General features: G+C 39.7%; 1 pseudogene; it reads left to right on the forward strand.

Moving 5' to 3' along the window:
- The first annotated feature begins 6,110 nt into the window (after positions 1-6,110).
- On the forward strand, positions 6,111-6,264 carry LOC125347487 (annotated as a pseudogene).
- Positions 6,265-11,889: the final 5,625 nt, after the last annotated feature.

Genomic DNA, 11,889 nt, shown 5'->3' on the forward strand with positions numbered 1-11,889 from the left:
ACTTCCTATTACAAGAGCTTTGAAGATCCAAGGTGATATTTCCTCTCACGGATTTGTGAGTAGCTCAGAGATAAAAGACAGTATTTTTTAAGTGTGAAAATACTGCCTGACTAAATGTCCTAATTCCTTGGGAAGAAATGAATTATTGTCTCCATCTGGCATGTGTTAAATAGTTGTGAAAATACAAGAACCTCCTTTGTGCTTCCTTATTGTACTCACTGCCTTATGTATGAAACTGTAACCTCTGTACATCACTTTAACAATAAAGAAATGAAAAAAATCTTGACAAGCTTTACACTATTTTGGACTATTCTGATTTGTTTGATGCCATTTGGAGGACAATAAAACAAAATATAATAATATAAAATAAGAAAATGTGGTCAAATCTGGTCAGACAGTACACAGCTTTCTTCACCTTTCCTGTAACAAGTCAGATCATTTATGTCAACAACAAACAAGAATGAAGACCAAAAGGAAGAAAGATCTTGTTTTGAAAATGTGCAGTCTTGAAATTATCTCACCCTTTTTATGTTTTTTTATCAACAATTTAAGACCATTCACTAAAATAATTGTCTGTATCCTGCAGTCATGAAGTAGCTGAACTCCATGAAGCTTAGCATTAGCATTAGTCTAGTGCAGTCTCTTGTTTTTATTCTTTCTTTGTGTAGCCCCAGACTGGCCTCAAATTTAATCATCTTCCTGCCTCACCCTCCCAAGTACTGAGATTACCTGCCATGCCCAACCTTAGTCCTCTCTCTCTCTCTCTCTCTCTCTCTCTCTCTCTCTCTCTCTGTCAAAGCCTATCCTGAGAGACAGTTACATGGTGTAACTGTCCTTACTTCCTTTCCATGGGATCTGTAAATCCTTGTGATTTTATTCTGAATCAACCACACAGAGTGTGCAGATTATTTTCCTGGATCCACCAAGTAAATCTTGGAAAAATTACTTTACCATTCTGTTCTTCAACCTTCTTATCTGTAAAATGGGAATCAGAAAGACAGTGCTCTGTTTTTGTAATGAATACCATTTTTTTTACAAGAGCCTCCAACACTCCTGGTACACATTAAACACCATAGAAGTATCTGGTCAATATCTTTGAAAATAAATGAAACCTATTGAATTTTACCATGTACATTTCCATGACATTTCCCTCTCATTAGCTTTTTACAAGGCAGTTCCTGTCCTATGATCAGCTTTTCCCTGGTAGCTTTCTACTCCTACCACCCATGTGGCTGATGTTCTTAGCTCAGAGGAAGTCAGTGGCCAATTCACAGAGATGACTTCCTACATGGCATAGATGCCCCGGGCTTCTGGATCAAAGGACACCAAGTGAGCAGGAGCTGCAGAGTGCAGGCTCACCAGACACATGCCAGCCACACACATGCTCCCTCCACTGCTCCTGTTTCCTCGATCTTCAAAATAACTCTTTGGTGCAAAACAGTCTTTTTTTTTTTCTTTATACTTAAAAAATCATTTTATTGTCAAGGTGATATACAGAGGGGTTACAGTTACATGCATAAGGTAGTGAGTACATTTCTTGTCAAACTTGTTACCTCTTCCCTCATTTTTCTCCTATCTTCCCTCCTCCCCAGTTTCCCTCTACTCGAGTTGTACAGTTAGTTTACAACTTGTTGTCTTGTAAGTATTACTGTTGCATGGTTCGCGTTTTACCCTTTGTCTCACCATTTTGATGTTCCCCTTCCCTAATTCAGACAAACATATATACAATACCCAGGGCCAAAATCAAGAACAGTCTTGCTGGGGGCTCAAACCTGTAATCCTAGCTACTCAAGAGGCTGTTTGAAGCTAGCCTGGGCAGGAAAGTCCATAAAGGTCTTATTTTTGGTTAACCGCCAAAAGCTGGAAGTAGAGCTGTGGCACAAGTTGTAGAGTATCACCCTTGAGTGGAAAAACTCAGGGTCAGCTCTCAGGTCCTGAGTTCAAGCCCCAGGACTAGCACAAAAGAAAAAAAGTCTTTGGCTCTCTACTACTAGAAAATCTCTATAGGTATGTTTAGGAGTGTAGAAGGACAGGTGGGTGCTTGTGAGTCTGTGTTCATGTTTGTATTTAAGCTCAAAGCCCTCCCTGTCCTATAGTTGGCCATCTTTATTCTATTGGATTTGTAAGTATCATCTGAAATAGCACGTTTGATGATATTGCTTTCTAGTTCATGTTTGTGATGAAAACATATCTTTTCCCTCTGGTAACACATATGCACATATATACCGATATCATATAAATATATTATCCTAAAAAATTAAAAGTCTTGGGGCTGGTAAAATGCCCTAGTGGTAAAGTGCTTGCCTCGTATACATGAAGTCCTAGGTTCAATTCCTCAGCACCACATATATAGAAAAAAGCCAGAAGTGGCGCTGTGGCTCAAGTGGTAAGTGCTAGCCTTGAGCAAAAAGAAGCCAGGGACAAGGCTCAGGTCCTGAGTTCAAGCCCCAAGTTCAAGCCCCAGGAATGGCAAAAAACAAAACAAAACAAAAGTCTTATTTGTTCATGAATTTAGTCAATCAGTTAATACAAATGAAATATTTCATATGTGTCAAACGGTGTGTACTTTCATTCACCTAATTAGTGATGCTGATTACTTATGTTAGTTAGCAGGTTCTCAGAGGAGGATTCTGAGTCACAGTTGGAAATGTGATGCCTTCAAAGTCTAGAAGAACAGAGAGCCCTGTCACAACCAAACGTTGCTCAGTAAAGGAAAGGTGTGAACCACAAGGAACAGTTAAGATCTGAGGAAAACTGTCAGGATGTTTCTCAGCTAATCAAAATACAATTGAAAAACTTTCCAATATAATTTTTAATTAAAAAAATGATGACCAATGTGGAAGAAAACTTGTTAGAATGGTCAAAACAAAAATAGATACTGAGGCCAGGTGCCAGTGGCTGACCCCTGTACTCTCAGCAACTCAGGAAGCTGAGATCTGAAGATCATGGTTCAAAGCCAGCCTGGTCAGAAAAGTCCCCAAGAGACTCTTATCTCCAATTAACCACTCAAAAACTGGAAGTGGTGCTGTAGCTCAAAGTGATAGAGCTTTGAGCAAAAGAGTTCAGTGACAGATCCCAGGCCCTGAGTTTATCCCCATGACTGACATCCCCTCCCCCCCCCCAAAAAAAAAAAAAGAGTGTGAGAAGACTGGAGTAGAGTTCTCCTGGATTCAGTTCTCTATATTTATATCTATCTTGGTGAGGTGGAAAGACTAATTAAGCCTAGTGCTAATCTACAATGTGAGCCTACAAGTCAACCTCAAGTTTATTTCAGAATCTATTGTAAAAGGCCACAGGGAAAATGACCACTTCTTAACCTCCCTTTAAGAAAAGATTCCCCAAGGAGAGAGTATTTCAATAATGTCTTGGAGAGGATGGACACAACATCCTGATTGCCTCAAGTCTGCTTCCATCCAGGAAAGGCCACAAGTCAGTTAGAAAGGAAGACAGAATGAATCCTATCAGAGCAGAGTCCCTAGTTCATATTTGTGATACTGATAGCTGAACAACATATCATGATGCCCACAACACAGATGTAATGGATTCAGGCTCAGGTCATCACCCACAATGCCCCAAGACCTCAGAGGCAGTGTCTCTGGGGAGGCTTGTCCAGTTTCCAGAGGAATAGTAGACACCAAGAGAATGAGCAAAAAGACCAGCACAGTCTAGATAGTTAGCAATGTGTGTGGTAAATCCTATGGAAGCTTTTAATTTAAAAAGCCAGGAATTCAGGGGCTGGGGATATAGCCTAGTGGCAAGAGTGCCTGCCTCGGATACACGAGGCCCTAGGTTCGATTCCTCAGCTCCACATATACAGAAAAAACGGCCAGAAACGGCGCTGTGGCTCACGTGGCAGAGTGCTAGCCTTGAGCGGGAAGAAGCCAGGGACAGTGCTCAGGCCCTGAGTCCAAGGCCCAGGACGGCCAAAAAAATAAAATAAAATAAAAAAATAAAAAGCCAGGAATTCAAGAGGCTGAGGGACTTTAATGGGACTATTACCTTTGTACTTTAGGACTCAGGAAAGATTGGAGTACCTGCAGGATGAAATGAAGGAGCAGCCCATGTGGCCCACAGTGTCACAAAGTGAGCCATTAAAGGGCTGGTTTTCAAACAGCCAAATCTGTGCTAGAAAGTTGGAATCCCACTAGAAAACTTTTGAGCAGCGTTTTCCCATAACTGTGACTCAAGTAGTCTGAGAAATCACATTGAAGGCAAGAATACACGGGGGTCAATAGTTTCAAGGGGAGCCTCTGTGTCCCCCAGCTAGTGCACACCCCTCATAGTTTCAATATGACATTTGAATAAACGTGAGAAGGCATGAAATTGGCTATGTTTAACCATGAAATTTGCTGATTTATGATTTCCATAAGGTTCTCTTCTTTAGACAAGAACATCAGATGAGGGCCTGGAGGTTCTTCGTCTTCTTGCCCTTGTAAGCAAACAGATAATTGGCTATTTTTCCTCAATGCAGTACAACTGGATTTGATTTAGCTGAAGATGAGGAATGGCTTTTTCAGTTCACTAACGATGGGCTCTTTCTTGGCATTTCTCTCTCCTACCCATGGGTCCTTGTTTCTCTTGGCTACTGTCTCATCTGTAAACCTTCGGGCATAACTGTTGGTTAGTCTGGAACACGGCCTCTTCTGCACCACAGACCCTTAAACAAATCTCCCCACTGAGAGCTGCCAGTGCCCGACAGGCAGGCAAAAATCAGGTGCTCCTCTCGAAAGAGGAGGGCTGAGAGGGGGCATTCGCAAACACTATCCACAGACTCAGTGTCTTTCCATTTTTGATATTGTTATCGGAAAAGCCAAAATGAAACATGGAGAAGATGGAATCAGTTGGGTTTCAAAGATGAAAGGAACAAAGATGCTTATGAAACCAAACTTCCCATTCTAAATAGTTCTCAGGAAGTAATGTAGAAAAAAATTACTTCATTCTGAAACACTGAACACTCCATTTCTGGACATGGGCTATGTGGCTTTCAAGATAGGTTGAATTTTAGAATCTATGACTTTATTATTTTTTATTTTTGTGATCACTTTTTTTTTTTTTTTGGCCAGTCCTGGGCCTTGGGCTCAGGGCCTGAGCACTGTCCCTGGCTTCTTCCCGCTCAAGGCTAGCACTCTGCCACTTGAGCCACAGCGCCATTTCTGGCCATTTTCTGTATATGTGGTGCTGGGGAATTGAACCCAGGGCATCATGTATATGAGGCAAGCACTCTCGCCACTAGGCCATATCCCCAGCCCCTTTGTGATCACTTTTGAGCTGTATTCCTTAGAAGAAAAGATTTTAATTTCAATAAATAATAAATAAGCAATAAATAATAATAAGCAATAAATAAATTATTATTTTAAAAAGATTTGAATTTTCATATTTTTCTGTTTCCTACTTTGGGGCTCAAAGATGCCGGGGAAGATGAGCATGGCATAATTGCATTTCTGTAATCCTAGATACTTCAAAGGCTGAGAATAAGAGAATCTATTCAAGGTCAACCCAAGCAGAAAAAATGATGAACTTTCTTCCCAATCTGTAGCTTGGTTCAGTGGGATGTTGAGATTGGGAAGATTGATGTTCTAGGCCAGCCTAAGTAACAAAGTCCATGAAACTCCATCTCAAAAGAGATACTGAACATTTGAGCTACAATGGAAGACTAAAATGCATGAATTGTGGTCCAGATATATACGTGGGCAGGAGGAAGTGAGAATATCTTTAAAATAATCAGCATAAAGGAAGTGCTAGGGACCTGCCTGATGTAGTGGTAGAGTACCTGCCTAGCAATCATAAGATCTTGGGTTCAAACACCAGTACTGCATCTCTCAAAAACTAATTCCAGAGAAGTAGAAGGTAGCCAAGGACACTAAAATTGTTATATCATTTCCTAAACCAGAGCTTTCTTTTATCTCACAGACCATGTTTCCTCAGTAACTGCTTTTGAGCTCTCTATTCTTGCCTGTTAAAATTTCCAACTATGAACTCTCTCTTAACTTCTCAGAATGTAGAATTTGGTGGATGCATAAATGAATGAGATAAATGACACATTAATTGATCCTTTATGAAATAAATCAAATGAGCTTGTAAATTTGCTCCAGCTTAAATGTTTACAAAGGATCGCTTCTCGGCCTTCGACTAAGATCAAGTATAGTATCTGTTCTTATCAGTTTAAATGTTTAAAAAAGGATTATATGCTTATATAGCCAGTTGTTCCACCTGGACTGGTCTACTAGTTCTAACTGACAGGGGGCCTGCCTAACTGTACACATTCATCTAGGTGAGCGAGAAAATATCTTATCCCAGGGAGCATTCAGAACTAGGCAGAACTCAGAAAAAAAAAATGAAAAAAAAATCCAGAAGTAGATTTAGAAAAGGGGGGGGACGTGTTATCAGCATGAATTTCAGCATCTTTTAAAGCTTAGGATCAAAGTGACATAGAAACCAATGCTGATACTCCATGTTGGAAATATATATATATATATATTCATATATGGATATCCATATATATATCCATATATATATGGATATATATATATATATATATGGAGCCCAAATAATACAAGACACAGTAAATACAGCTATGTGTCATTGCAAAACTGACTTTATAGGTGACTGCAGAAAGCAGTAATGTATGGTGTCATTTTTTATGTAGACACAGAATATTGCCCAGAAACCAAGCTGAGCAGAGGGCAACATCTTCACTTTGGGACAACATGAAGCAGCATCCAGCAGGTCTTGCAATCCCAAGCTCATGTTGGTCTAACAAGGGTCTAAATTCAAAATTTCCTTTTGATATAATGTTATCAACTTTGCAGTTAGATTGTATACTTCTATATTATATTGCCAATATTAAATTGATAACAGTGGTATCAATGATATCAATTTCTTAGTTGAAGAAAACAGAATTGTGATATTTTCCAAAAAAATCAAGTGGGAGAGGTTCAGAACCACTGACAAAATTAGATTTGTGACTTACTGGAAGCAACAGAATTGACACTATGAAATACAAGCTGTCATAGAATGGCAAATTGGACTTAAAAGGTCAGCTTTCTCTTAGCAGAACAATTAGCTGAGATAATGAATTTTTTTTTCAGTCAGGGGCTTGAACTCAGGGCCTGGACACTGTCCCTGAACTCTCTTTTTTGCTCAAGGGTAGTGCTCTAACACATTGAGGTCTACCACATTATCTAGTGGTTAGCTGGAGATAACAGTCTCAAAGACTTTCCTGTCCAGGCTGGCTTTGTTTTATATATTTATTATTATCAAACTGAATTACAGAGAGGTTACAGTTTCATACATTAGGCATTGGATACATTTCTTGTACTGTTTGTTACCTCGTCCCTCATTCCCCCTCCCCCTCCCTCTTTCCCTTCCCCCACCCCCATGAGTTGTTCAGTTGTTCAGTTCATTTTCACCAAACAGTTTGTAAGTATTGCTTTTGTAGTTGTTTGTCTTTTTTTACTCTTTGTGTCTCAATTTTGGTATTCCCTTCCAATTTCCTGGTTCTAATACCAGTATACACGGTTTCCAATATACTCAGATAAGATACAGAGATAGTGTAGGTACAACCAAAGGAAGGTGGTACAGGAATATCATCAATAATAGAAGCTACAGTTACATATGGCACGTTGAAAGTATTTACAACTGTGATATAACAATCATTTCCATAACATGGAGTTCATTTCACTTAGCATTATCTTATGTGTTCATAAGGGTATAGCTATTGGGCTCCTGTGATCCTCTGCTGTGACTTGCCTAAACCTGTGCTAATTATTCCCTATGAGGGAGACCATAGAGTCCATGTTTCTTTGGGTCTGGCTCACTTCACGTAGTATAATTTTTTCCAAGTCCTTCCTTTTCCTTACAAATGTGGCAATGTCATTCTTTCTGATAGAGGCATGAAATTCCATTGTGTATATGTACCACATTTTCCTGATCCATTTGTCTACTGGGGGGCATCTGGGTTGGTTCCAGATTCTAGCTATGACAAATTGTGCTGCGATGAACATTGTTGTGCTGGTGGCTTTAGTGTGATTATGTTTGTGGTCTTTTGGATAGATATCCAAAAGTGGGGCTGCTGGGTCATAGGGGAGTTCTATGTTTAGCCTTCTGAGGAATCTCGATACTGCTTGCCAGAGTGGCTGAACCAGTTTACATTCCCACCAACAATGAAGTAGAGTTCCCTTTTGGCCACATCCCCTCCAACAGTTGTTATTGTTAGTTTTCTTGATATAGGACATTCTTACTGGGGTGAGATGGAATCTCAATGTTGTTTTGATTTGCATTTCTTTTATGGCCAGTGCTGTAGAGCACTTTTTCCTATGCCTCTTGGCCATTCTCATTTCCTCATCAGAGAAGTCTCTTTTTAAGTCTCTAGCCCACTTGATGAGGGGGCTATTGGTTCTTTGCGATTTTGTTTTGGATGAAGGTAATTTTTTTTTAGTTCTGCATATATTTTAGATATGAGGCCTTTGTCTGTTGATTGGCCGGTAAAGATCTTCTCCCAATCTGTGTGCTTTCTGTTTATCTTGCTAGCTATGTCCTTTGCCCTGCAGAAGCTCTGTAGTTTGATGTAGTCTCATTTGTCCGACCTTTCTTTGATTTTTAGCCTTTCTGATTATTTGTTGAGGAAGTTCCGTCCAGTGCCAAGGAGCCCAAGTGTTTCTCCTACTCCTTCCTTTAGTGTTTTTAGGGTGTCTGTTTTGATTTCGAGATCTTTGATCAATTTGGAATTGATTTTGGTGCAGGGTGATATATAAGGATCTAGTTTTAGTTTGTTGCATGTGTTGAACCAATTTTGCCAGCACCATTTGTTAAAGAGGCTATCTTTCTTCCGACTATAGTTTTAGCTCCTTTATCAAAGATTAAGTAGGTGTAGTTCTGTGGGTTCATTTCTGGGTCTTCAATTCTGTTCCATTGGTCTTCAGGCCTATTCCAGTGCCAATACCGAGCTGTTTTTATTACTATAGCTTTATAATACAGCTTGAAGTTGGGTATTGTAATTCCTCCAGCACCATTCTTTCTGCTTAGGATTGTTTTTGCTATTCTAGATCTTTTATTGTTCCATATGAATTTCAGGATTGCTTTCTCTATTTCATTAAAAAATGGTGTTGGGATATTAATGGGTATTGCATTGAATTTGAAGATCACCTTTGGCCACATTGCCATTTTGATTATATTAATCCTCCCCATCCAGGAGCATGGGAGGTTTTTCCATTTCCTTAGTTCTGCCTTAATTTCATTTTTCATGTTTTTAAAGTTCTCATCGTAGAGGTCTTTCACTTCTTTGGTTAAGGTTATTCCTAGGTGTTTTATGTTCTTTGATGCTATTGCAAAAGGAGTTCCTTTCCTGATTTCAGCCTCGGTCTTCAGGTTGTTAGCATAGAGAAAGGCCGTTGATTTTTGAGGGTTTATTTTATATCCTGCAACTTTGCCAAAGTTTTGGATCAGCTCTAGTAGCTTGGGGGTAGAGTCTATGGGGTTCTTTAGGTATAGGATCATGTCATCTGCAAAGAGAGAAAGCTTAACTTCATCTTTTCCTATTTGGATCCCCTTTATAATTTCCTCTTGTCCAGGCTGGGTTTGAACAGCAATCCTTATATCTCAACCTCTTGAGTAGCTAGGATTACAGGCATAAGCCACTGGTTCCTGGCTCACAGTCCCTTTTAAAATCACATCAACAATGACCTAAAGGCCTCCCGCTAGGCTCCACCTACTCCTTAAAATTTCTACCACTTCCAAATAGCACCAAGCAAAAGTGCCCAGACTTTCAACACATGACACTTTGAGAGGCAATTACAATTCAAACCACAGCACTAGGTTCCTTGAGAAAATACTCATGATAACACATTTAAAGTCATTTTGAATAATGACAGTTTCTCCATCTTCAATATTTCACCATGTGTTTGTTCAATCCCTAGATAAAGCACTGCTACTTATGAGAACCCCATTTGTTTCACAGGGCAATTTATTTAGTCTCTATTGATTGCTCTGAAGATTTCCTTACCCTTCCCTAAAGCTTCTACATGGAACAAGCAGATCATATTGAAAATGAAATGACCAGATCAGTGTTGTCTTTGCTGGAGAGGATCCCTGTACAGTTTCCATGCCTACCTTCTTGCCCCAACAACATGGGTCCATATCCTGGATGTCCAAAACACCATCATCTTTCACCCCTTTTTACCCCCACCACAATCCCAGCAAGTTCTCTCACCTCATCTTCCATGAGAATTTTCCTACACCAATGACTACTTTCTTTGGGATTTTCTTTATCCAGTAAATGACATCTCACATTTACCATGCTAGTCCAAAAAAATGCCATTAGGTCACCTTGTATTGCCTGTGCATTGTATCATAATTCCTGTGAAGTAATGGGTGGTTCAAATCTCTCCTTTACTCTTAAATCATACTAAATGCCTCTGATAAGTATGAGCAAAGGAATTTCATTAGCTCTGCTTCAAATGCTACAGTGCAGTTCACCCTGCTTCTGGTCCATTCTGCATTTCTATTTGGTCAACGTGATCTCTGCAAAACCCAGGGCAGCCTGACCCAACCAGAATACTGCTCTTGCTTCCTGTCAGAATGGGCTTCTGTATATCCACACTGAAGGACTTTCTTTCTCCCTCCTTTGTTTGTTTCTTTCTTTCTTTCTCTCACTCTTCTTTTGCTTTTTGCCCACTGGAAAATGATCACTGTATTTGTACATTTTATTCTTAATTCCTGAAATAATTCCATTCAAACCGACGATTTGCTAAGCAAAGGAGTGAACCAGTGATAGGATTGGAGCTGTGGTCCATGTGGATAAAACCTATAGGGGCAAAACTAGAAATATTAATTCAGTAATGGTGAAGAAGTAGCCATGTGACTGAAGCTCTGAATCCATGGTAGATACTTTAATAAATACTTGTTGAAAGACAGGACAAGACTTGTTGAAAGCCTCCATTGGACATCCAGAAACTAGAGTCAGTGTTTTGAGGGTTAGTGTAGCAACACTTAATTGGGACAAACAAACACTACTCTCCAGGATCTAGGAAAGAACAATGTCAGCAGTCTCCCTGATTCAACCTTTTTATAGTAGAAAGTATAGATATGGGGCCTGAAGAAGGGTTGCTTTTCTCACTCAAAGCTAGTTACTAGTATCTGGAGGCTAAGAATGCTTGTCTTAAATCCCTACACTATTCCTCTAGTTAGAATTTGGGGACAAATAGGATACTGATGCTATTTGTTTGATAATCATCTTTTCCAACCCTGTTGATTCAAGATGGTCATGACTGTATTACTTGTCATCTCTCTCATTGCCTCAACATCTCCTCCACCTCAACACCTGTTTCCAGGATCTGCTCTGAAATGCAAATGAACATATTTTCCATTTCTCAACAATAACAGGCAACCAATGTTCATTTTCTGCAGGTTGGAATACCTTAGAAGATGCTGGCATCTAATATCAGACATTGATGGAGTGTTCTTTCTTTAGGGGATACATATGATTCTTACATTGGGAAAGCTTAGTTTCCAAAACAATATTCAGTCTTAACATTATAAACTATGGAAAAGACTGAATTGGTATGTTCATAAAATTTCTATACAGCTTGGGTATAGAAATGTATACACCATAGAAAGAGACATGCAGTTACTTATACTATGAAAAGAAAACAGAGTTTAAGAAGTTAAGCTTTGGCTGGGGAGATAGCCTAGTGGCAAGAGTGCCTGCCTCGGATACACGAGGCCCTAGGTTCAATTCCCCAGCACCACATATACAGAAAACGGCCAGAAGCGGCGCTGTGGCTCAAGTGGCAGAGTGCTAGCCTTGAGCGGGAAGAAGCCAGGGACAGTGCTCAGGCCCTGAGTCCAAGGCCCAGGACTGGCCAAAAAAAAAAAAAAAAAAAAGAAGTTAAG

Source organism: Perognathus longimembris, chromosome 2 (assembly GCF_023159225.1).
Source record: "Perognathus longimembris pacificus isolate PPM17 chromosome 2, ASM2315922v1, whole genome shotgun sequence".
Classification (NCBI taxonomy): domain Eukaryota; kingdom Metazoa; phylum Chordata; class Mammalia; order Rodentia; family Heteromyidae; genus Perognathus; species Perognathus longimembris.